Source organism: Arachis duranensis, chromosome 9 (genome assembly GCF_000817695.3).
Source record: "Arachis duranensis cultivar V14167 chromosome 9, aradu.V14167.gnm2.J7QH, whole genome shotgun sequence".
Classification (NCBI taxonomy): Eukaryota; Viridiplantae; Streptophyta; class Magnoliopsida; order Fabales; family Fabaceae; genus Arachis; species Arachis duranensis.
The window spans coordinates 12935341-12963115 of record NC_029780.3 but is presented as its reverse complement, the minus strand read 5'-3'; the positions used below and the strand labels follow the sequence as shown (position 1 = coordinate 12963115).

Genomic DNA, 27775 nt, shown 5'->3' with positions numbered 1-27775 from the left:
TATATGGAATTAAAATTAAAAAAATTAATAAAAATACTAAAATTATAATAACATTTATTTTGTCAGATACCCTCATTGATTTTTTAATATTCTAACTTTACCCTCACAAATGGCAGATACCACGTTCCTCTCCCATTATCGCACCAATGTAGCACTTCCCTTATCTCCCGTTGCAACCACTACTACAGACGTCGGCATTGGGCTAACATTGCACCGATGCAGCTATTATAAGAAATCTTTTTGAAACAACCAAAAAGACACATATCCAAATAACAATTTTTTTTTTCAACTTTCTATTATCTTTTATCCTTCTCAAACCGAATCGGAGCTATGGGAGTGTCAGTGTTTTACCCTTGTTTTCAGCTCTGTAATTTCTTGTTATACAAAGAACTGTTAAAATTTAGAAAAATGTTTAGCGTTAAAATTTATTATTTTTAGTTATTAATAAATTATTAATATTTAAAAATATAGACTAAAAATAAATTGTTGAATTACTAAATTAAATGAATTAAATTGATAACTTAAAATAATGATAAAAAATAATAAATTCTGATAATTCTTAAACAGTGATTAATAAAAATAATAAATCTTAATAATTCTCTAGTATTTTTCTAAAATTTTTGTTTCAATGTTGATTTTGTTGGATAATCGTTATAGCTTTATTTTGGCACCATTTTTTTTCTTTCTTTCATTCTAATAATGGTGATAATTATATGATGATGATAATTCTTAGAGAAAATGAACGGAAAAAAAGATACTCAAACTGTAATATACGATAAGGAAGGGTGAGATGCTTTAAAGGACCCTAAAAAAATGGTGGGAGACTATTTTAAAAATAAGACAGAGATATGATTTTTTTCAATTAATAAAAATATTCATTTTGGTTATTTTAATTTTTAAATTTATTTTAAATTAAATAAAATATTAAAACATAATTTAATTTTATATATTTTATACTAAATATAATATAAATTCTTAATTTTGTTTTTATCTTTTAATTTTTATTTTTCAATCTCAATTTTTTCTTTAAATATAATTTTAAAAGGTGTGTTGGATAAGCAAGCACTTTATGTTTATCACTTGGCAAAGCACAATAAAAATACTTTAGCTACACATCCAAGTGTTTTGGCAATCAAGTCTAACTAAATTGGCTCAAACTCAACAAAACTACTTTTATCACTCCAGCGTGTATCACACGCACGCTTCAATAATGCAACTTCTTCGTTTTCATCTTTGTCTTCTCTTTTTTCTCCTCCTCCTCCTCGTTTTTTCAAATTCGTGCACGTAGGTTTTTTTTATGTGTCTTTTTCTTTTTTTTCCTTTTTCGTTATATTTTTCTTTCGTTATCGTCATCACCAATAATACCAACACTTTGCTAACATCTTTATTGATTTTGATTCTTTGTGGTGACATTATTAAATAACTTCGGATCCAAAAATATTATCAAAACGAAACCAATATATAATATCAAATGAAACAAAAATTGCCTATTATATAAACCCGAATTCAAAATCACCTGCGTTTCGAATGAAGCAAAAATATTATCAAAACAAAACCGTTGTATAATACCAAATGAACTGAAAATTATCCATTATATAAATTCGAATTCAGAAAACATAAATCTCGAATGAAGCAAAAATATTATCAAAGTGAAACCATTGTAAAATACCAAATGAACCGAAAATTGTCCATTATATAAATTCGAATTTAGAAACACCTGCATCCCGAATGAATCGAATATATTTTCAAAACGAAACCGCTGTATAATACCAAATGAACCGAAACGAAAATGGTGTTCATATATAACTGAATTTAACGATTGCATTCAATTCCATTCAATTCAAAATTGAATAATCCAAACCTCGTCCACTTGATTCGATTTAGAAAATAAAAATCAAGTCACTCTCATCCAACTAATTTGAACTTAAATCATTCAATATTTTGAACACTATGATCTATTTTTGCCTGATCTATTTTAAATTCCTGCTTCTGATTTATTAGTAATTCGATTCAAATTCGAACAAACAGTTAAAAAATTACTTAAAGAATAAAAAGAAGAAGACGCAACATTGAGAAAGAAGAAGAAGGAGGAGAAAAGGAGAAGAAGACGCGTGATTTGAAAAATTGTTATAACAATTTGGTTAAGTATTTTGCTTGAATGTAGAATTTTATTTCAATAAAAAATAACGAAAAATAATTTTTAAAGTAAGAAAAAAAATAAAAAATTAATTATTATTATTAATAAGCTTATATCTAACATTATGTATTTATGTGTAAGTTTTATTATTTTTATTTAATTATGATTAAATTATCATTTTTACTGTATTGATCTCCTCATTTTAAAAGAATTTGTTCAGACAATAATTATTCGTTCGGTATTACACATTTTTGGATAAGCTATCGAGTCATTAAAGTGACGTTGGCTAAATTAGATTTGAATTCATCTTGCTCCAACAATACTTGAATCTTTATTATGAGTTGTTGATATTTATTGAATGAATTTATTTTGTTAAAATTTTATTTTCTTCAGACACATGGACGATCCAAGGATTTAGGTGCAAATCAAATCCATGTCCCCTTCGAACTTCGGATTCGTTGAGAGAGAGAGAGAGAGAGAGTAGTACTTGCTATCTTTTTTCTCCCTCTCGCCGCGTTCAAGCTGCAGTATGGACTATGGAATTTAGTTTTATCCGTGTCAGTAAAAGGGTTTGTCCACATGGGCTTTAATTCACTAGTAGTTGTTGAGTATCACGTGTATAATGGATGACAAGTTGATTCTTATTCGTTGTAGTTAAAAGAAGGGTTAACTATTATTATTATTATTGTTATAAGTAATTATCGATATTTTTTGAGTTTAGAGTTAATAAAGCTTCGTCAAATATCTTTTAATTTTTAAGTTACTAATGTCATTTATATTAGTAATTTATATATATTTAACCTTATATATATTATTATTTATATTTTAATATATTTAATTTTCATAAATATTCAATTTTCATAAACATTCCTTTGGAATATTTATAATTTGAATCGCTGACTTAACAATTTGTTAAACTGACACTTCAATTAGTATTATTATTTAATAATATTTTTCTTGATCCTTTTCTTTGGCCGAAGCCATTAAGGAAACAAAAACAAAGAAAGCCAAACGTGACTTCTATCTATTACTTGTATAATGGCCGTAGCTCCTGAAGCCACGCGTCACTCTCACATTAATTTGTAATAAAAAATTGAAAACGGAGTAACTCAAAAGCGTTTTGTTCTCGCTTTTATTTTCTTTCTCCATTCTCTATCTTTCGTTTGACGCTGTCCTCTCCTCTTTATTTCTCTCGAAAACTCTAATCCCCTAATTCCCCTCATTCTCTCCTGAATTGGTTATTCTCTCCTTCTAGCCTGGATCATTTCTCTCGGTGCTGTGACCTCGATCATTTCGTCTTCTCTGTGTGACACTCCCTTTCTTTCTCATTTTCTCGATTTCTCTCTCACGTGTCGCTTTCACTCTCAAATCTGATTCTCTGTTTGTCGATCATTTTCTACATTCTACCAGTTTTCGGAGGCATTGTGGAGGCCACAAAGGAAACCATTATGGCCAATTCACGACTGAAATGGGAGACCTCGGATGAAGGGCTGGAAAAGTGAGCTGAACACAGCAGAGGTCCTTTAATTCCAAATGTTCGCTCAGTAGAACAGGTTAGATATAAGATGTTTAGCTATCGTATTTTTTAGGAATTTGTTGATATTGTTTCAAATAAATGTTAATTACTATTATGTATACTCTGATTTGTTGGTATATGAAATGAGAATAAACGTTATTATTTGACACCTGTTTCTACTAATGCTCTACCGTGCTATTAGGTTAGGGTTTAGATAGATGATAACCGATTTCTGTGATAAATTTGGCGAAGTAACCGAAAGATATTTAGCTTTACAAGTTCGATTTTTCTCTTACTTCTGATTCTTAGATTTGATGGTGTAAGCGGTGAAGATCTTCGATTAGATCTCGGAGGTTAGTTGGGTTTATCTTGATTTAGGATTTCTCATGTATCCTAGAAATTATAAGCATTAGATTGAATTTGGGTTTTGAATATGTAATTCATAGCAGTTTTGAACAATTTTAATTAATTTTTTGAACTCCATCTGTATGAAGAGAGATTATTTTTCGATTTTCTGTTACATGAAAAGGAGAAACAAGAGGATAAACTGAAGAGGGTGCAACAACAGGAGGAACATGTTAAGCGTGTTAAGGTAAGAATCATTGTGTTTCTTTCTCAGAGAATATGTTCAGTTAAAATTTATTTATCTTCAGAAGATGAGAAGAATTTGATGAATACTATTATCTTACCATTATAAATAAGATCTTTGGATGATCATGAACCCTGAAACAGCTTTTAATAAAATTTGTAATTTGTAAGTGTTATAAACTCTGCTCCTAATTGATTAATTTTTCTTTGGAGATTAAAGAAACATACCTTTGTTGTACATAGATGCATACTTCTTTTAGCTTTGTTAGTTAAAACGTGGCTAATTTTTTAGTTCTAGCAGTAACTGAAACATAAACATGTGAAAAAAAAAACACAATGAAAGTGAGACACATAATAAGAGCTATATACAATCCATATGAAAACACTTCAATTGCTCTCTGAATATCCTAGAAATTGTAGGCACCAGATTGAATTTGATTTTCTAATATGTAATTCATAGTAGCTTTGAATAATTTTGATTCTTTTTTCTGAATTCTGTCTTTATGAAGAAAGATTCTTTTTCGATTTTCTGTTAGGTTCTTCATTTTCAATATGCAGTAATTGTATTAGGGTTTGCAATTGTGTTCCTAATTTTTCATTGGGGTTCGCAAGTTTTAAATCTGAGTTTTGTAATTTTTCGTTGATTTTAATACTCAATTTTCTATAATGTACACTGAACTATTGAGCTATTAATACTCATACACACTTGATTTAGGGTAGGATTTAGGGAGAGGGATGATTTGTGGGAGTGATTGCTGATTGGAATATGGGTCAAATTGAAAAGCTAGACTTGTGGTCATGGAGCTGTCTTTTCGCTTTCATGATGGCAATTGTGAGGTGATCCAATAGCTTTGACAGGTTAGTAGGCATTAGATTGATTTAAGTTTTCTAATGATGTATTCATTCATTGGGAGTGGTCAACTCACTTGTCCGCTTAAGCAAGTGTCGGGAGTTCGAACCCCGTCTTGTGCATGCAGCAACTCATTGGCCAGCGGCAGACCCTTAAATGGAGCTCAGATCCGCAACGAATTAGTCCTTAACCTGTCGGGTTGGAGATACCGTTTGGATAAACCAAAAAAAATAACTATAAGTTCCGAAATCAATTTGGGAATAAGGAAGTTTATTACAGTGCACAAAATGAGTAAAATAAACATTATTATTAGAAAACTGTCTCTTTTATATAGGGTTAAAGGTTTTTTTTTATTATCTTTGTGTAATTTCTTTTTTCGTAGAAATTTAATATTGTGAATTATGAGTGTTCTTCTATTGATTTTTTAAAATTTGTACATCATACTTTGCTTTATTTTTATTTATTTATTTGTTTTCTTTTAAAAGTTACCGGGATAAGCACATGAGCTATTGATTTATCAATGTGCTCGAAGCCTATACCCGCCTTGAAAAAGTTGTGAAGTAACCCTTCCTTACTTATTTCCTTCATTTATTTATTCTAATTCTTATCTCATTGAATTAATTTATTGATATGTGTTTCGGTGCGTTGATATGGGGCTTTTGAAATTGGGAATCTGCCTGGTCTATGGATGCTTTGTGTGCCATTATTTAAGAGATACGGTTAGAATTCAGAGAGACAGGAACATTTCACTTGGATGGTTCAAACCTTGCTTTGTTCCTCGGAAGGATCTTGGGATAGATGCTGCTGGTGTAAATTCTTCTTTTGTACGCCTTCTAAAACTCCTTTTTTTCTTATCTTTGGTTTGCCATAGCCACTAAACAAGAAGATGAAGAATATTTTGGAATTCAAAACTTAGTTCATGAAGGTGATGTTTTTTTTAAAGGAAAATTTAACTACGTTGCTTATAATAATAGCATTTTGTATAAAGAAATTGAAAATAACTTTGCAGTGAATTTTAATTCTGAATTAACAGAGGCTATAATGTTACTTTAGTTGTTTCAATCTGAAATTTCTGGTATTATACTATCAGATAAATATTGAATTATTGAAATATTAATAGTGTTGAGATCTAAATGTATGTAGTTTGTGAATTTATTTTTATGCTATATCTGAATTCAGCCATTGCTTTTTATCTGTATTTTTTTTGCATGCCTATTGGTTAGAAAGGCCCCTATTTTTTTAAGTTTTTATCTTTTCTAGATATTTATTTTATTTTGACTGTTGATATTATATCAATTTTTAATCATTTTATTATGAATACATGTAATTTTATCTTGAAACTTATTTTTTACAATCTTAAATGATATAATTTTATGCAATTAAATAATAAAAAAAATTTGGGTGGATATCTACTATTTGTCTTCAATACTCATGTTATTCTTTATCTTTTTTGTCACCGGTAGTTGTTTATTTGAATTTGTGTTCACTTAAAAAGTTAAATCAAGCGTTATGTTATTTCTTTGTAAAACTAATGTGATTCACTTCTATATTAATGGTATTAACAGATGAAAATATTTTTGCATCTGTCTCTTGAGTGTTGATATTCTTGAAGTTGTCGATACTTTCAAACCTCGTGCAGTTGCCATCACCTTATTTGATTTACATTCTTTTGAGGTTTATATTTTTTATTACTTGTGCAATTGGCAGGGTTCTCTTAAGGGGAAGAGGAACCATATGAACACGTCTACTTGTTATATTTGGACAGAGTATCATGAAATGGGTGTTGAGGGAATCAGAGCTGTTTCAGATTATAAAGTTTACACTGCTGATGCAGTTTTAGATCTCCTTCGTTTTGTTGCACCTACGATGATGAAGTCTGGAGATGCGTATTTTTCTTGTGGAATTGTTGATAATTTGAATGACCCAAAATACAAGTATTACAAATATTGGTCTAATCTCTTAAAAATAAGGTGAGATTCTCTACTTAACTGCTTTAGTAAACATTTTGTAGAAGTTGCACACAAGAAGACTGCCAATCTAGAATCTGACTATTATTGGCACTTAGCTACTACGTAATTAATCATTTTATTACCTTAGTTGGGGGTATTGATAGATTCTTGCTTTTGCTATCTTCTATAATATCGTATCCTGTTATCTTTTAAAATCCGTTGTTTATTTATACTACTTCTCTTTGTGGTTTGTGTTATATTTTTGTCCTGCTGCTACAGATTACCACATACTACAGATATGGAGATTTACTGTATGTATGGGATCGGGATCCCAACGTAAATAGTCTATGTTTATAAATCAACTTTCCAATTGGAATGCTACATTCCGTTTCAGATTGACACATCAGCAAATGGTGGAGATGAGGACCCTTCTTTAAAGGATGGAGTTTATGTGCTAATGGGGTTTCCTGTCTTAAGCGCTGGTTTTATGTGTGCAAAAGGTTGGCGGAAAAAAGTCCGCTTTAATCCTTCAGGCATCCGAACGTTCATAAGGGAATATAAACACGCTGCTCCGGCTAATCTTCTCGGAGGAAGGGGAACCCAGAGTGGTGCTCATGTTGATATATTTGGGAATATCACACTTATTGAAGATATTATACGAGTAGCAGCAAGAGCCTCTAGTGAGGACTTAGGTGGAGATAGAGTTCACTCAGAGATTTTCAAAGGGTCTGAAAATATTAACTCTCATTGCAATAAATGTTTCAGCTGGCCTTCTTTTGTTAAATTATTTTTTACTTTTTGGATTATAAATACTCATTGTTACCTTAGTTTAGCATGAGTATTATCCATGATGTTATAAAGAACTGTTGTTAGGAATTAAATGCAAATGTGCATTAATCTTTGATCTTTTTAGCATTGACATTGTGACATCGAACCAATCATTTCTATGTGTTCTGAGTTTTCTGAAATGTTACCTGTTCTTTATGTTTGTGTTAGCAATAATTTTAAGACACTTCTCAATTATATCAGATCATTAATAATTTTCTCTTTTGGTGCATGCGTTTATCTTCTTTTGTTGGTGCTGCTACTAACGCATATACTTAAAATGATGACAAGGCTATGTGTACACCACAAAATCAGTCATAATTTTCTATTCGATTGTTTATTTTTTTTATTAGATAAAGTAATTTTAAAAATATTTGGATCTTATTAGCTCTCTCTCATGTTAATTTGAGAGTGAAATATGCAATTCTCTGAATACACAATTTTGACATTGATGGCACAAAATTATAAATAATAATTTTTAACAAAAAAAATTTTAGGACATCATATATTTTTAAGGTATATCAAAATAGCATCAATTTATAGATATTTGCTTGAATATACATAACAATATAATTTTGTTATTTTAAAACACAAGGAGTTGTATTAACATTATACGCATAACCAAATTATTAGTTAATAAGTTGTCTTTGAGTGAGTTAATAAGTTCGTTCACTTACCATATTTTTGAGGCTCTTGTGACTCAACTCGAACAGTTTACTTATGATTAATTTATTTACTCTAGAGTAAGTTTAACTGTATATTTTATAATAATAACTCTGTTCTCATTATCACTGTTTACAGAAACATTAAGTTTTTTTTAATATAATAAATTGTGTATTCACTATATTTTACCCAATTACTACTGAATCCATTTTTCCAATATATGTTAAATATGTAAATTGTAAATAGGTAACAAAATTTTGCATCATGTCATAATGAAAAGATCAACAGCAACAGGCGCTAGACCATTCAATCCATGAAGTTCTCTATACTCAGAAAGACCAGCAAATTTTTTATGAAGCTTATACATACAAATTTAGTTACTTCAAAATAACATAGACATTGAAAATGTAACACCCTATGTAACACCCTCACTATCAGAAGTCACGCTTCCGGCTGCGCTACTCTGATAGCAAGGAGTATTACGACTACTTTACATACTAAATACTAAAATAGGAGCCTGTGACTCGATTCTGTACCGCTGATTTCCTTTAAAACCGAAAATAAACACTTTACCTTAAGAAAACTACAAACAAGCATAGATTCATATACAAGACTTCTTACATAATAACTCATAATATATTATACATATAAAACATAAAATTTCCTATCCCTCTTACAAACTTGTAATAACAAAGACGAGGGAAGAAAATAATCTAACTAATACAACAACATATCAACCAAACGCAATATAACTCTTCTTAACGCTTCTTCATCCGGTTCCTGAAAAGGTAAAGCTGTAGGGGGGTGAGAACCTAACCACACGGTCTCACCACGGAGTTTCAAAGTTGTCATAAGAAGATATTCAATAAGAAAACTGTTTTCAAATTCTGTGACTATCATTGTCATATGAATACTTCTAAAATCATATAGCTAATCGTTCAAGACCTTTTCAAAGAAGCAGTGTTTAACATTTTTAGAAATTCAAGGTCTTTCGTTTCTCATAAGCAAATCTCAATCAGAAACCAACCACACAATCAAACAACACAGTCATTAATTCAGCATCAAGGTTCATTCTCAAATGTAGCACGCCAGGACAAACACAGGCAAGACAGACAAGGAAAGCACAAGTAGGCAGCAGTTACAGCAAATAGTTCAAGTAGCAGTTAAGAACAGTTTAGCAATTAGGCAAACCAAAACAAGTTCAAACCCAAGCAAAGCATACAGATGCATATGATGCATGCCTGTCCTATGGCTGATGAGGCTCATCTGTCGGTTATCCAGCCAACCCGACAAGTCTGAATTGTACTTAGACGGTCCCCCGACGTGCATCCCCAAGAGTCTATGCATAGCTTTTTCTCAAATAATCAATATTGCTCAATGGGGGTAACATTCCCGGGAATTTATATAGTGCCCGGTCACACTTACATCGTAGGGTCAACAGAGTATCGAGTTTTTAACCTGGTACACGTGGTGGCAAGCCACGGCACTTAATCCAGGGAACCTCGTATCTCAGATATCTCAAATTCATAAGCCATGTGGATAATTCAAAGTTCACATCTCAACATCATAATCATTCATCGATCCAAATCTCTTTTCCAAGTTCATTTCAAAACCATATTTCAAAGAAAATCACCATCCTTCTTTCTATTCCATCCATTAACAATTCCCAATCCAAAACATAACTTTTCCTTTGATAAATAAAGTAATCTTAAATCATATAACGCTTAAAATTAAACCTTGTAAAATAACTACTTCAAATGGAACTTCTAATTTTATAAAATTTCGGCAGCATCTCCTCTAAAACTCGGATTCTGCCACCCTTTTCGGGTCCCATCCAAACATTTCTCAAATCTTTTCTCAACCATTTCCCAATCTCATTCATTTCCAAAATTCAACCAGTTCCAATATCAAACTGTTCTCAAAGCGAATCAGTGCCAATAATAATTCTCTCTTTAAAATCAAACCAACTCATATACTAAATCATTTATAAAATCAGACTAACTAAAAATTAAACCGTTTCCAAAATTAATTCAGCTTCATATTTCAAATTATTTTTAGAGCCGATTCATTTGTATTATCAAAAATAGCTTCAAAACCAAGAAAACCACTTTTCATAATAATCAACTAAATAACCTTTCAAACTAATTTCTTTTCAGCAATCACAAACTACTCAAACAATTGAGCAATCAGTCATTCAGTCCAGCAAACAACCACATTTATAAGACAATCATAATCACAGACATATGTTTCTCACATTAATATCTATTTATAACAACTCTGTAAGTTAAAGTAAATTTTAAGAAAACCCCTACCTCAGTTAGCTGAATCCACGTAACTTATCATGATAATTTCCTTTTCTTTCAATTCACGGCGACAGTGATAACAATAAGCTCCACGGAACAGCAACAGTCGCGACGCCTCTTACAACAGCCGTGTTAATATAAATTGCAATTACAGTGACTGAAACAGTTTCAAGAAACCCAAGACAAAGGACATGTATCAAAAATCGAATCAGAACAAGCATGGTAAAGATAATAAAACATGTAAATGGCCTGTAATCAAAAAAAATATCCGACCAGAATCATTAGGAATAGCTCTGGTGTTGGCTCTCAGCGGCAGAAGAACAAAAATCAGACCTAGACACGCGTCCTAGCGGCATTAGCCTCACTCCATGTGATTAAGGCAACGGAGACACCAACAATAATCAGAATAGTGGCACAAACTAGGAGCAGAACAGATTTTCAAAAAAGGAAGTAGAGTTACCGGTGAATCTAGCCCAATTTCGACAACGGCGTTGGCAGTGGCGGAGCTTCCACGAAGCTCCCTATCCTCTGTCTCGTGCGTTCTGTTCCTCATAGTGACGGCGGCCCAGCAGCAGCGGTGGTAGGACGCGGCGGCACAGAATGACGACAGCCCTTCTCCTCCCTCGGATTCGGACTCCTGACGGCGACGCCGCGACGGACTTCACGGCGAGGTGACGGCAGCGGCATGAGTCCCGCAAAGATGACGACGAACGCGAGGTCAGTGGCTGGCGCGACGCTCCCTCTCTCACCCGCGAGCTCTCTCTTCCCTCTTCGTGAACGGCGGTGGCAACAGCGTCTGGAGGTGGCGGCACGCTTCTCTGCTCCCTCAACTCCACGCTCTCTCTCTCTCCCTCGGATCTTCCTCCTGACGGCACATCGGCAGCGACGGTGGCAATGGTGCCCACCACCGGCGCTGTCTCCCTCTCTTCCCCCTTCTCCCTTTCCGCGGCTCCCCTCTCCTCTCATCCCTTTCTATCTTTATTTCTTTTTTTTTTTCCACGAATTGTTGCTGTGTTTGGGAGAAGAGAAGGGACTTTGGTGGCTGAAGGAGGTAAGGCGGCTAGGGTTAGGAAAATTGGGGTTAGGGTGATATTTTGGAAATGTATGGTTTAATTTAGGACAAATATGAAATTAGGGATTTTTGGCCAAATTAGGGTTTTGTTAAATTTTAATAAAATTAAGAGATATTATATTAAATTAAATATAAAATATCTATCTTTAAAATACCTTTCAATTATAAATTTATAAATTAGTTTCGATTAAATGCTAATTAAATAAAAATTGGAGACAAATAAACTAATTCTCCTTCATTTATAGATAAGATAAATAAATTAATTCTTTTTCATTTATTAGATAAGGTTAAAAATATAAATATTTAAAATTAAGGCATATAAAATATTCACTATTTTTCAATTATAAGAACTCTAAATAAAAAAAATAAGAGTTTATTCAACTTTTATATAAAAATCTCCAAAATACAGTCTTAAATAAATATAATGCATCGTAAATAATTAATTAATAACTTTTAAAAATTTAGAGGTCTTACACCCTAACTTTTATCACGTCATGATCGTACCAAAAGTGAGGCGTTACTAACCTATTTTCCTTATTTACTATTTAAAATTGACTCTTTAGTTCGATTTTGCGTTTCAATTTTCAAGAAAACCCGAAATCTTTTGTTTCTATTAATTAAAACCACATTTCAAAGATTTTCAAATAATAATAATCACATAATTATTAATAATAATAAATATTATACAAAAGGATTCAAATGAAACTGAGATACAATTCCTATCCCTCTATATAAAATGAAAGCTTAATAACAAAGGTGAGGGAATTCTATGAAAGCAACTCAACGCATAAACTTAACTCAAATAAGACTAATAATCGCCCGCAGTTTCAAACTGAGTCTTCAAACCTGTGTCACTGAAAGGGGGAGACTTTGGGGTGAGAACAAACCACACGTTCTCAGTAGAGAATGAAAATGCCGTAAAAGTAGTGAAATAAAATACAAATAATTAACTTTACTAAAAAAATATATTTCTATCAAACCTTTTTGAAAATACTTTTGGTTTTACTTTAACTAACTAATTACCTCTTTCGAAATCTCTAAACTCAAATCAAATTTTAAATATAAAACTAGTTACATTACCCATCTCTCAGTCACATAATTAATCATCAACAATCACAACATCAATTCTTAAACACATCAATACATTTGCAAACTAATAGCACAAGTAAAAGGTCCAAACCAACATACAAACAAGTCAAACAGCACAATCACAAAGAAGTAATGCAAGTAAACACAACCAAATACAAATGTGCAAACAACATGATGCATGTCTATTCCTAGTGCAAGCCATGAGCTCATGTGTCGGTTGCCTATCCGTTCCCGACATTATCCGGGCACAAGTTCCAGGTATGGCTTTCCAAATACATACAGTGTGCTTATAAGTCATACGGCTAGGCCGCATACAGTGTGACTTTAAGTCGTACGGCTAGGTCGCATAAAGTGTAACTTTCCAAATCAATAAGCGTATATCTGAAAAACAGTTCTCAGTGTGTGGGCGTCCCCATTTTACATTTGGCACTAAGGCCCAAACAATGTCACATCTGCTCTCCTGTGGTAGACAATCTCTTTAATTAATACATTCTTTTGATCTTTGTTCTCTACTCTCCTGTGGCAGATATTCCTTTTCTTAATAAACCGAACTCAAATCATTTTTTATTTAAAACCAACATTACTCTTTATAACCTTTTCCAAACCTCCGAAACTACTTTATTTATAAGAAGTTCTTCTTTCATACAAAAATCAGTTCTTACTTAACCATGATATTTCCAAACCAACTTCAAAACCATTTCAAATTTAAACCTCTTTCAAAAGACTAAAAGAATCATTTTTGATAAATCAATAAAACTCATTCCCACTATATCAAATAGTTTCAAATGCGGATTTATTTTCAATATCAAAGTATCCCAAATCAAAAAAAGAAAATCATTTTACATAGTATTCAATCAAACCGACTTTCCAACTCAATAATCAGAATTCTCAACTACAACCAACCAATTCAGCATAATCTCATAAATCAGAATTTTAAACAATTCCATCAAAATCAGAAAACTAACATCAGTCACAGCCTCAATTCAACTAGTCGCAATTCAATTTCATCAATTAACCACTCACAACAACAAAACTAGTCATGAGACATTTATAAATTATTTTCACTTATTCACTAAACTTTAATGGTATTCATAAATTAAAACGATTAATTTTAAATAAAATTTCCTACCTCCGTACGAAATCAAAACAACAGAAGTTTCGGAGAAGCTTTCTGACCGAACTGCTGAAGAAAAAAACGTCAAAAATCTTCTGTGTTTCTTAGAATTCAAATTGGCCGAATTCAAAGGAAAGAGAAATTACATTACTGTTAATTTCTACTGAACAAAAATAACGCCAATACATAAAGAAAGAGGATACGAACACTTTTATCGAATTAAATTTTTTATTAAAATTACAAATTTCAAAAAACCGAACTCAGCTTGGCCATGGTTTCACGTTCTCTCTCTCAGGCCTTTCTCTTTCTTTTTCTCCTTCAAAGAATGAATGGTACCCTTCGTACATGATGATGATTAAGAAATATAAGGGGAATGTGTCATATATATATATATGAATTGACACGTTGCTTTCTTTAATTTTTTTACTAGTTATATGTATATAGATATATATATTATGGATATATAATGGCATTCGGGCCAACTCTTTTTCTNATAATTAAATTAAATTTTAATAATAATAATAATAAAATTCTATTTAATAATTTTTGTTAAAAATAATTTTTTTTAAAAAACAAAATTTTAATATAATATATTAATTCATAAATAACTAATTATTCAATTTTCAAAAATTTGAGTCTTACAAAAAATACTATAATATTAACAATACACTTCATGAGTTTAAAATACGGTAAATGTAAATTTTAGGATTTCAATTACCCACAGACTTTAAAATCTTTCAATTATCAGATCTATCTGACAGTTCTGCAAGTAGTCCATCTTCAGGATAATAATTTTATTTTCCTTCAAGTTATAAGTTTGATAATATTCGACCCAATCCACCCTGAATTTTCACTCTGTATTTCTTCCTTGACTTTTGAGTAGATGGAAAAAAAAGATGTTGTTGCCTCTGCTAGATGATGGACCAGCGATTTACCAAATTGAACCATGTCCAAATGGAGTGAGATGTGTAGCAAAACTAGCACCCAAGTACTGCAAAAAATGAAGCATTGTTAGTGTTTTGGGAGAAATTATTAAGGTTATGTATCGTAAATGGATAATCAGAATTTGATGTGTTTGCATAAAATTGATATGAATTATTTAGAATCAACTTACCAATCTATTTCCGGTCACGTCAGCACGTGTCAATGTCTGCTTATAGGAAACCTGTGGATTGTACCTGCTTGACGATAGTTTAAATTGTTAGTCTCCATCCTAAAATTTATCTCAATGTTATCTAGAAATAAAATTTATAGATAAATACATAAATTAAGTGTCATATTACCTATTGTCAGGTATTTTTTCTCTTTCAGAACTGTCTTCGCTCAACTCAATGGTTGAATTGCTTTCATTACACATAATTATTGGATTGTTAGGGTTATTACTCTCCATTGTTGAATCTTCATCCTCATCTGATGAGTCTTGAAGTTCTGTTGGCTCAGACCCGGACAGTATCATAACATCAGGTGAAGAGGCGTCACTGTTGCTGGTGTAATCTAGACGAAATGCTCTTTTTACATTATGCAGTGTATTTTGGTCCAATCGGTCCCCCACATAAAAGCTTTTATCAGAAAAAATTTTAATTGGTTGGTTCATTTCATTGAAAAGTGAAATGAAAACTATCCCAAAACCTGCATAAGTAAACTGTATAGTATTCCCTCTCCCGAAAAAATAAAAATCCCTACTTAGCTGGGAGGAACCATTAGTTATGGCCTTCTGTTTATTTTTACTTTCTATATCCAACACTAAGCAATTATCCCACTCATCAATTACGTAGCATAAGGACCCTAATTCGTGCTGATAAATTGCTTCAAAACACGGTGATAGAGCTCTGTCTCCCTATATTATATGTTACAGTTCAAATTAAATGCTGCAACTCACATGCTATTTACGATACATGACATAATATTACTTATATTTGGATACTTGCTCGTCGTATAGTCGAAACTTTAGAGTTGCTTCTTTTCCTTTGATTCAATGTTCTTGGGTTGCCATAAACCTCCTGAGAGCATATAACAGCACCATCATAAGTTAGTGAGACTTCGATTATTTGCTTTGTAAGAAATAAGCTCGTGCTGACTTAAGTAAATAGTCATCTTTCATTGATATATTTAAGCTGTATAAGAACAAAAAAAAACACAAAAAATGCTGGCTACGATAGTAACATATAGACAACAAACATCATTAATGGAATATGATTATCCGATGATTATTTTAAATTCATATACAAATTGTAGAAACTATAGTTAATTTCAATTCCTGTGATAAATGAATAGAGTGGTAAAGAAATCTGAATTGAAAAATCTACAATTAGCCAATGACATAAGTTACTTCAACCTAAGCTAAGCTTGATAAAATATGACATATCAAAAATGGTTATCTAAACAATAATTATAATTAATGAGGTTAAAAAATTAAGAAAACTTTTGGTACATAATAACTTATTAATGAGTACAGTTATTTTATAAATCTTATGCTAATATATCTTTTATTTGATTTCGAAGAATTTATTTTCAAAACAACTACGTAAAAGTTATATAAAAACTACTAAAATAATAAAATTATTAAGAATTATTTTTTGTTGAGTTGGGTTAAATATCAACTATTCTTTTGATGGATATTTATTTTTAATTACTTAAAATTATTTTTGTTTGCCAATATCTCTACGAAATTAACTTTTTTTTTATACTAATATCAAAATAGAGTTTGATCATTTAATTTGAAGGATTTGTTCCAAAATGTGAGGTAAGAGGACTCACAATTTTACTAATCTAGAATAATAAGTTTCTATGTCATGTACCAACTGAGTGTTACTTGATGTTCAATTTTTTTATACACATGCAAATCAAGTTTCAATCAGATTCAGATTTTTACATGTTGCCATCATTCCTATCTGCATGCACCGCCATCCAATTTTATGATGTTGCTAATTGCGTTCTCAATATTGAAGAATAGACCGACGATTTTTTCTCTTAATACAAAATATTGTATTAGAATAATTAATAAAAAAAGGAATTTTTTGTTTCTTTTTGTCTTAAGAGAGACGGTTAGAAGTTAGAACGAGAGGAACATTTTACATAGATGGTGCAAACCTTGCTTTGTTTTTCGGAAAGATCTTGGATAGATACTGCTGGTTTAGATTCTTCTTTTGTACTTCTGCTGAAACTCCTTGCTTTCTAATATTTTGTTTGCCTTGCTCACTAAAGACAGAGGAATTACACTTTTTCATTCTCATGTTTCTTTTGTTTCTTTTGGATCATAAAATACAACAAATTGTAGGATCATTGTGTTCTGTTGGCTGATACAATTACATCTATCTCTAATGATAGAAATTGGTGGTACTCAATTTATTTGTGTGGTGAAAAAAATAGATACAGACCAATCTAAGCTCTTTTATCACCTTTGCTTGACACATTGTTCTGATGGAGTTTTGAGGTTATCTTTTCAACTATGTTCATTTCTATTTATATATTGTTTAATTATTAGATTTTTGGGTTAGTTTAGGACATTTTGGATTATTTTAAAATATTTTTACTATTATTTTGTTACTCACGCTGGTGGTTGCAATGCATTAATTCTCCATGATGGAGATGTGCAACACTTAATGGGACGAAAATTTTCTGAGATTTTAAGAGATGATGACTCTTTTATCTTGGTTAACTTCTTCACGAGTTACTTCTAAACGAGATTAATTTATTATTTATTTGTTACATTGATGCGTATAATTTATCTAAACATTGTGAACTATTTAGATGTCGGGTTGATAAGAACTCATTTATTTCATATGGTGCTATAAGTAATATTGAAAATCTGTATTTTTTACAGCTAATATTGAAATAAAATTAGTGAGGAGTTTATCCTTAGCTGTGTTATTATACACCACTTGAATTTTATTTGGATATGTTTAACATTTAGTTATTTATTGTTTGTAATCTAAAACTGATGATTGAGTTGTTTCTCTCGGAATCGAAATATATTTAGGAGTTGGTTGTGTGTGTATGTTTTTTTTGTTACTGGTATTTTTATTGTAAAAATATTTTTATGTCTTGCAGGTCACATTCTTAACTTTATTAGAAAATAAGACATTTATTTTAATTTCATTTATGATACTAAGTTAGTTTCTAATCTTTGAATTATTGATGTTGTATTTTTTATTGGGGATTTAATTGAATAAATTAATAATGTTGCTGTTCTACCTTTTTTTTTTCACCATGTGCTCTAGACTGGAACTCTTTATCTCTTATACTTTTACGTGTTAAATGATATATCTTTATTCATTTAATGTAAAAAAACTGTTGTGGTTAAAAGTGAAAAATTCTGTAAAATTCTCTCTGGTGTGATTCAATTGATGGTTTTCTTAATTTGTATCTTAAAGATACGTCATGTGTATCGTTACTACTCTTTATTTTGTTTTCTTTTTGTGTCTTTGATTTTTTGGGTTTGATATTCTATTCTTTTTTTTCCTCTGTATATTCAGATACTGATTTCTCTATTCTTCTATTATCAGAATGAACAATTTCACTTGGATGCATCCAATTTTTTGTACAAATTAATAAGAAAAAATTGATATTCATGGTTGATCCTCAGCCTGTTGAGAATGACACAATATGCCCTGTGTATAATATTTTTAAAGTTTCTACACATGAGTTTATGTTAAAACTGATTGAACGTGTTGAGAATCGTGTTTTGAATGTGGTTAGTTTAGTTTCCTCTATTGACTTCCAAGTTATTTTTTAATAAGTGTTTATTCACTTTTTTAGTATTATGCGTAACATTGATATTGTCTTTTCTATCAAAACATGTATAATTAGCGTGCTATTGTTTTGGCTTCAAATGTGGCTTCTATTGAAGACCCTGTTACACATATTTTCGGTTCAATATTACTTACTATAAGTTTTTATCTCTATGTTGTATTTCCGACCATTATTCCTTGATATTTCGTTTTTATAGAACTGATTCTTTATTGCTTAAGTATTTCTTCTTTTATTAAATTTGAGTAAATTTAACAGATTTTATTTTTATTGTCTTATTTCTTAGCACAAATCTGTTCGTGTGGTGAATGAAATTGTTTGCAACAAGAGATTGACATCCCCATACCGTGATGTACCAAGACCTACGAAGCAAAAACTTAAAGACGCCTTTTTCAGGAGTATAGATGAAACTTGGAATGATAATGAGGAGGCATCGTTATCTATGAATATTTAGGATTAGATTCTATTGTTGCTAATATAATTTGCCTAGAATGTTCGGTTACAATGTGTGATTTAGTTTCTTTGTGTTAAAGATATGGTATTGTAGTTTTCTTGAATTGGGTTGTTGTAAGTTGGCTGGATTTAGACATTCTGTTAACATTTTACTCGCTGAACTTCTAAATTCAGATATTTCCTTTTATTTGAGTAACCTACAATTTCAGTTGTAACTTTATTAGTAAAGAGTGGTGTTTATATTCTAATTAAGAATTTTTAGCATATGACTTCTGGAATTGATACATGCATTTCTAACAAATAGTTTGGGAGAAGCAGCTCTCCCAAAGAATTAAGGTAAATATTTTGTCCTATTCATTTGGTCTTATATCAACTATATCTGATCATTTGTAATTTATTAGGTGTTTTTGGATATCTTTTCTGTATATATGAATTAACTGTTCTTTTTTTCCTTTTTATATCGGTATCCGAGTACATTGATTTCAAAGTGTTGTTTGCGGTGGAGTTATTGGAATTGATGGAGTTGGTTGTGTCAGGAGAATTACTTGCATTTGAGATCTTAGGTCAATAAATTTGCGACTTGCGTATGTGTATGAATTTTTTTGTGTGTGTTATTATTATGTCTTACTGATAACATTTTTTAATTTATTAGGAAACCAGATATTTCTTTTAGGTTCAAGTATGAAACTAAAGCAATTTTTATTCTTTCGATTACTGATGTGATTTTTCTCAATTTTGACTCTTATTTATCTTATTGTTAGAAGATCTAATTTTATGCATTTGAATAATAATATACTTTTGTTGTAATACATGAAAAAATCTATAAAATCTTATACGGTTCAATTTCAATTGCTCCATTCCTTAAATTTTAATGCGTTGAAAGAATTTTTTTATATACATAAATTATATTGGTTTTGGTTCTTATTTATGTTTATCTTCTTAATTGTGTTGTTTATATTTTTAAGTTGTATTTGTTGTTGCATAATTTATGAAGTTGAATAAAATACAATGTTCTGTGAGATAGGATTTCTATAGCCAATTCTAAGACGTGCTCATCAAAATTAATGTTTTAAAAAGCAATGATACTTATGCAAACTATGAAGAATTAGGAAAAAATACTTATGTATTGAGTAGTGATAGAATAAATAAATCTGTTACATTTAGTTAAAAATTGAACACAAAAATACACACATGTTCCTTATTTCTATTAATCACCATCATCATTACTAATCATCACCGTATGCTTCATTTGTTTCTTTCTTCACCATCGAATTGAACTAAGAGAAAGAAGTGACCGAGGGAGAAAGAGAGAAACCATGAAAACCTCCAACCTTTCGGCTTCAATTTCTTGCGATCCGTAACTCTAATAAAAAATCTAATTCAATTAAAGTGTTTGTATCTTTTTCTTCTACGTGTTGGTGTCAATTTTTGTTCGGTAGAAGTTGACAGTGACATAGCTACCTTTCCCTTTAAAGTTTCGGCCCTTTGGCGTTCTTGACAAAAGAATCGATTTCTGATGTTTTCTTCTTCAGTTGCTTGGTCAGAAAATTTTTCTAGAGTTTCGAGTATTTTGATTTCGTACAGAGGTAGGGTTTCAATAAGTTGTCATCGATTAAATTTGTGTTGGATAAGTGAATTGTTGTTATGATTGGTTATTGACGGAGTTTGATTGACTTTATATTGAATTTTGTTGATATATTGTTATATGTGTTTAAGCTTGTGGTTCGGTCATGTTGGTGTTTTCCAAACCATGATGATGAGGTTGATTTGGGGTTGTCATTGTGTTAGTTTTTGAATAAAATTGGTGAGATTTAGTGGCCGAGAGATTATATCAAAAGTTACGAAGAATCGGTAACTGAAAAATTCGAAAACGGATTAAAATATAAGTAAAATTTTAAAAGACAAAGGCTAAGGGTTCGCTTTTGGTATAAGAGGAAGATTAATATTTAAATTTTATTTTTGAAAGTTAACATTATATTTGTTTATAAAAATAATCGAGGTAAAATATGCAATTATATAAGTTTTTGGGTATTTTGAATACTAAATAAAGAATAGGAGTAAAATGGATATTTTATTAAAAGTCAGGGTTACTTTTATAAATATTGAGATAAGTGAAGTTTTAAACATCATTTTATAAAAATATTGAGTTAAAAATAAAATATTAAATATTAAAATTTGAAGTTTAAAACGTAGTTAATAGGAGTTTAAAAATAAAAGCTTTACGAAACTAAGTTTTTAAGAAAAGATATAAACAATATTTATTTATCATTTAAATTATCTTATATATATTATTGTTATCCTTCTATGAAGAATATTATTTAGTAAAGATATTGTTAATATTATCATAAGTCAAAGAAGAGCAAACAGAGTAATCTTAAAAGCTTTAGAGAACATCGACTTGATTAAAGAATCTTATGACTCACTCTTTATAAAATATTTAGGAAAATATGGGGAAGAAAGTGAAGATGATTTGTGATATTGAAAGCAAAAAAATAAAAAGTTCAAGAATGAAGAAAGAAAAGAATATAATGAATCTCTATCACAGGAGAGCAGAGCACAAAAAAGAAATAAAAGAGAACAAAAAGAAAAGGAGATAAGTAAAGATATTGTTTGGTACTAAGAACGAGATGAGATGATTGTTTACCTACCTAAAACGAGCAGAAATATGGTGATGAGTCTACCGAAATTTGTTTTCCAGAGATGCATCAGCCAATCCAGGGGATGGTCGCACCTGTAAGACAGAGGTTGCTTATAGAGGTTATCAATGCATACATTAGCTAGAGAGAGCCTCACCTGTAAGACAGAGGTTGCTTATAGAGGTTATGGCACTGTAGCCAAACTCAGACAAAGGTTGCCAAGTTAAGTCGGAAGCGGGTCAAAACCGACGGATGAGCTCATTACCTGCATTAGGGAATAGACAAGCATCATAATTGTTTGCACATATTTTCTATGACTTCCGGTTTTTATGATTGTGTATGTGTTGTGTTTGTTTCTCTCTATGCTCTTTAGTTATTATGTTTGTTGCATGATTCGGTTGTTGCTGTTGACTGGATATAGGATTAAAACGAACTTAACTAACTACCTGGACTCTACTAAGAACTCTCCAGCTCTTACCTCTGCTCTTCCCCCTTCAGATGGAGATGGGAGCGATCTTCTTCGAGCATGACCATCTATATATATACGAGGATCCGATATATCCTAGTTTCTACGTTGTAGCCGTGGAGCCTCGAGTATGCATGTACGTGGTACGTGATCATCCGTTTCAACATCCGATTAGCGCTCCTCTTTTTGACCCTGACGCCCCCTGGCTGTTCGCCAACGACTGACGGTTCGGGTCGGATCTCATGTAGGGTACGGTTCAGTTTAGCTTAGCTTTTGTGTTTAGTCTTTCACTTTTGATTAGAAGCTCCGAGAGATTAGGTATGGTTAGTCTTGCTAAGCTAGTTTGAGTACCAGTTTAGGGGTTTCCTAAATGGACCGGGATCCAAAGTGTGTGTGTGTGTAACACCCCAATTAGCCTAAGCCTTACCACGCGTCGTAAGGCAAAGGTTGATCAAAGGTTATGACATTCCTAAGCTTATACATATAACATATAGAAGGAATTAATAATATCTAGAAGCCTGATGAAGGATATAGCTCAAAAACAGGATTTGAAAAGCGTAAAACATACTAACAAAACGTCTAACTTAAAGCACAAGAACAGGTGTGATATAAACAGAATAATGGAATTATAGTGTAACATCATAAGAAACTAGCCACGGCTCACAGAGTTTAAGCCGGCCAGCCATATACAGACCATATATGAAACCAGATAGTAAAAACAGCTTATACAAGTTTTGTTCTCTCAAATACAAGCCTCTAGGAAAAATAAAATACGAAAGTGAGAGACATGTTCTAAAGAAATCAAAGAACTAAAAAAGAAGTGTCCAAATCCTCCACTCTTGTCACCAATCAGACAACTCACCGAAGTGGGTCGCGACCTGCATCTGAAAAATACAACAGAAATATGGTATGAGAACCGGAGGTTCTCAGTATGGTAATAGTGCCAGTGATGTAGGATATAAGACCCCGGGATGCCAAAGGCAATCCTAGACTCCATATCCATCACAAGAGTTCAAGCTTAAAGCAGTCTAAACAATAAAGCATAATATGTAAAACCTTAACAAAACTTAAAACCTTAGTATATCAAAAGGGTAATCTATTTTTAAAGGATTTTCTACTCTAACCAAACACCTTTGTCTCACAGCCTTCAAACCAGACAAACACAGGTAATACAAGCAAGGAAACACAAGTAATATTCAAGTATGTAGCAAGTAATTCAAAAAGCAAGTAGGCATATTATACAAGTAGGCAAACTCAAGTAGTCAACGCAAGCAAACATATATGAGATGCATATGATGAATGTCTGTCTTATTGGCTGTGATATCACATGTCGATTATTGTGCCAAACCCGACAGCAAATCCGGTCGACAACTCCCGAATTAGTTTCTCTATTGTGCATAAGGAGGAAAATTCCGAGGGAGAGTGCCCTACCACCTTCTCCTTTCAGAGGGGAATATTCCGAGGGAGCATGCGCTACCACCTTCCTCTGGTTGTCGCATGATTCTGTGGGTTAGTACCCAACCACCTTGCAATCAGAGAGAAACCCATGCTCAGGAGGAAAATTCCAAGGGAGAGTGCCCTACCACCTTCTCCTTTCAGAGGGAAATATTCCGAGGGATGCGTGCCCTACCACCTTCCTCTGGAGCAATCAAAATGAGTAAGAAGCTTAACGCCAAGCCTGACATCTGAACGTAGGCGGGATACTGCCACAGCCCCTACGACGGATAACAACACATATCATAATTACGTAATCAAACTCAGAGGCCACTCCTCATAGCACACTTCCACTCATTCTCATCCCCTCAATCGTAGTCATTCATTTCCAAACTTTCCAACTCATCACAATCGTCATCCATCCACGACTTTCTATTCCAAACTCACTAATTCGTCAAAATCTCGGATTCATACATCTTTCTCCCTTCACACTCTACCAAACCCATCTTCAGTACACCAGAAACCTAAGCCTTCGTCCTCTAACCCTTTCAAATAATTCCAACTCAAACTCTCCTAGGATCATCCCCATATTTATTACCCAAAATAAGCCCCAAAAGCCTTAAATGGTGTTATAGAAGCTTACAACCTTGTTGAGAAGGTGAAATAGTTGAAAACAAATTTTAAATTATAAAACAGGTCGTGTGCGTCCGCACAGGGGTGTGCGTGCGTACACAGGAAGATTTTGAAAGTGTGCGTACGCACAGGGTTGTACGGACATACAGGTACTAAAATTTATAGAGTCTGTTCACTTGCACAAGCTGTGCGAGCGCCCCTAACAGACGTCCCTTCCCGACTTGTGCGAGAGCACAGGGCTGTGCGTCCGCATAGGTCGAAATTCTTCATTGATGTGCGCGCGCCCAACCTATGCTAGCACTGCTACCAGAGCCCTTTCCCCTGCCTGTGCGTATGCACAGGTCTGTGCGTCCGCACAAAATAGAATTTTCGCAGGGTTGTGCGTGCGCAGAAGGCTGTGCGTGCGGGCATATCAAAAAATCCTGAAATTCTGCAACTTTGCAGAATTTCAGATTTTTACCACAAACTTTGAATGATCATAACTTTTTCTACAAAATTCTAAATTTTACAAACTTTATATCGATTTAAAGGGTTTTCAAAGATCTTTAATTCTAGACAAGTTTCATAAGATTTTGAAAACCGAAGCAAAAGTTATGATCAGACAAAGTTCACTAAAAATCCACTTTTACCAAAAGTTCCCAAATTACCAAATTTTCCAACTTTCATATCTCAAACCAACCAAAACAATACCAAACCATTCCAAACTCTAATTTTTCATCAAATATCACCCTTTATATCATATTACACCAAACTTACCACATTTCTACTCACATCTCATCATCTTCAACATCAACATCAATATATCACATTTTCACAACCACACTACCAAATCATCAATTTCAACATCACTTATATCATCACCATGACTTTTCAATTTACACAATCAACCATCATTATCATATTACCATCGTTCATCTTAATCAAACTCAAAAATTATTAATTCCTTATAAATCACCACATACCATCGTTTAACAACTCAACAACCATTTAATTTCAAACCTATCCTATGGGTCACTAGCCTAAGTGTCCATGAATATTATATACTACATAGAGGAAACTGAAATCATACCTTGGCCGATTTCCAATATGCCTTTAACCTGCAAATGAGCACAGCAAGCTCTCAACTCCAAACCAAGCTTTCAATTCCACTCCAACAAGCACAAATAAGCTCCAAAAGCTCCCAATTATACAATAATCAAACTATACACATATAAATCACCACAAATCAACCTAGGACATAACATAAATCAAATTTCACAAGGGTTTAGTATCTCTTACCTCTCCCAACATATTTGATGGCCAAAATCCAAGGCTAAGCAAGGATTAGAGCAAACCTAAACTTCCAAAATCACAAAATCTCACTTAACCCAAAACCCTAGATTTTTGAAACTTTGAAGGGAGGAACAGAAAAGATTTCGTGGTTACCTTACTACTTTTTGGGTGGGTTTTGTAGAGCTCGTCCTAAGGAACGCGTAGCCTCAAACGGTGCGGCGATTGAAGCTCTGTAGCTTAAGATATTGCGAAAAGAAGAGAGGGGTGAATAGTATTTCTTATTCTTTCTCTTCTCCTCTCAATTTCTGAAGTGTGTGTGTGTGTTTAATGATGAATGGGTTCATTAATGAGCCCTTATGTATGTTGGACTTGGGCCCAACTTGGGTCCGGTTCAACCTGCTAGCGTTTTTAACCCGTTCGGCCTAACTTGGGCCAAATCTTTAACACTGACATCCGGTTTTCTATTTCTAATATATTCCTAAGAGGTTTGACCATTCTCACTGTTTCTCACACAGTACCGGACAAACTTGGACCGGTTCAACCGGTTCGATTACCGGTTCACAGTTTTTTACGGTTTTTCGCAAAAAAACACATTTTCTGACTCAGAAGGACCTACTGAGTTCAAAATTCATATTTAAATCCCCAAATTCTCATCCTAACTTTCCGGAATTTAATTTGGGCATTTAAATAATTTTATTAGTAAAAACGCCAGTTCTTACAATGTGTGTTACAGCTTCATATTAATTATTAGTTAAGTTTTAGGGAAGCAAGTGAGTAGCGCTTGATTTTCAGTGTGATCATGACGTACTGAAAATCGGATCGTTATACTAGTTCTCATCCTTTTCTGCCATCCAAACCACCGTTATCTTTTCTCCTCCCTTCCTTCCTCCCTTTCCCCCTCCCTCCCTCTTTTTGTTCCCTTCATGACTGTTCCTTTGCTATCTTTGTTGCCTTTGCCGTAATTGCCATGCTTCTCGCCGCATCTATCAAGTTTACGTTATGCGCTTCTAGATTCGTGCCTCTTTTTCCTCGATCTCTCCTTCTTCCGCCTACAGCTCTATTACAAATCCGCCTTCCTTTTTCTTTGTCCTCTGCCTCTCTTTTCCTTTGATATCTTCCTCCACATTTACCTCTTACATCGCCAAATCTCTTTCTGGTTATTTTTTATTTTGTATAATGTTATTTTTTAATTATTTCAATTTTGATTTAAGTTTTGTTAAAGTGATCGTGTGTTGATTGGTTGGATTGAATTTGTTATTAGGTTAAAATTTTTTATGATGTTTGGTTGAGATAGTGGTCTCAAAGTGTTGGTGGTGGTAACAAGATTCTGAAAATCGATTCGATAGAGTTAGAGGTTCAAAAGTTTAAAAGTTCAACCAAGATTCAATCGAATTTGAACTAGATATAATAAAATAATATATTTATATATAAATATATCTTTTTCTAAAAAATGTTTTTTTTATATTTTATTATATTAAACCGGTTAATCGCTAAAAATTATATTGGTTTAATCAGTTAACCAGTCCTTTAGCATATATTTTTTATTTTTTAGCATATTTGTTGTCAAAAGATATTTTATGTGAACTGGATTGACCGAGTGATCAATTTTTAGTTACTTTGATTGGAATGACTAATTTAGTTTAATTCTACTATGGGTGGTAATTTTTTAAGAAAGTAATATGATATTTTAATAATTTATTATTTGTATATTTTGGTATGAGCTTAACTAGTAAATAAATTAAAAGATTTGTGTCCTATTATATTTAAATTTTAGGGATAAGTACTTTTTTCGTCCCCAAGGTTTGGGGTTGAAATCAAAATCGTCTCCGATCTTTTTATTTTATTAAAATCATCCTCAACGTTTAAAAACGCTTTAAAATCATCCTTTTCCGAATTTTTGGACCAAAATACCCTCATCATCATCATTCTCCTACCACCACCACCACCACCCTCCCTCACCGTAACCCCCCTCCCACCCCTCACCCCACTCCCTCTCCACTGTAACCCCTCCTCCCACTCCTCACCG

At 32.4% G+C, this 27775-nt stretch overlaps 1 long non-coding RNA gene and 1 pseudogene across 2 annotated transcripts; one reads left to right on the top strand and one right to left on the bottom strand.

Annotated features, from left to right (window-relative positions):
* Positions 1-3585: 3585 nt before the first annotated feature.
* LOC107464796 (phospholipid:diacylglycerol acyltransferase 1-like) lies at positions 3586-8008 on the top strand (annotated as a pseudogene).
* Positions 8009-8837: 829 nt separating this feature from the next.
* On the bottom strand, positions 8838-11768 carry LOC127741638 (uncharacterized). 2 transcript variants are annotated; one of them, XR_008002749.1, is made up of 4 exons: positions 11292-11768; positions 11105-11195; positions 10841-10988; positions 8838-9322 (listed from the first exon to the last, which is right to left on the bottom strand). It is a non-coding gene; the product is annotated as an uncharacterized LOC127741638 (long non-coding RNA). The 2 variants fall into 2 exon arrangements; XR_008002748.1 differs by lacking the exon at positions 11292-11768 and having other exon boundaries at positions 11105-11279.
* Positions 11769-27775: the final 16007 nt, after the last annotated feature.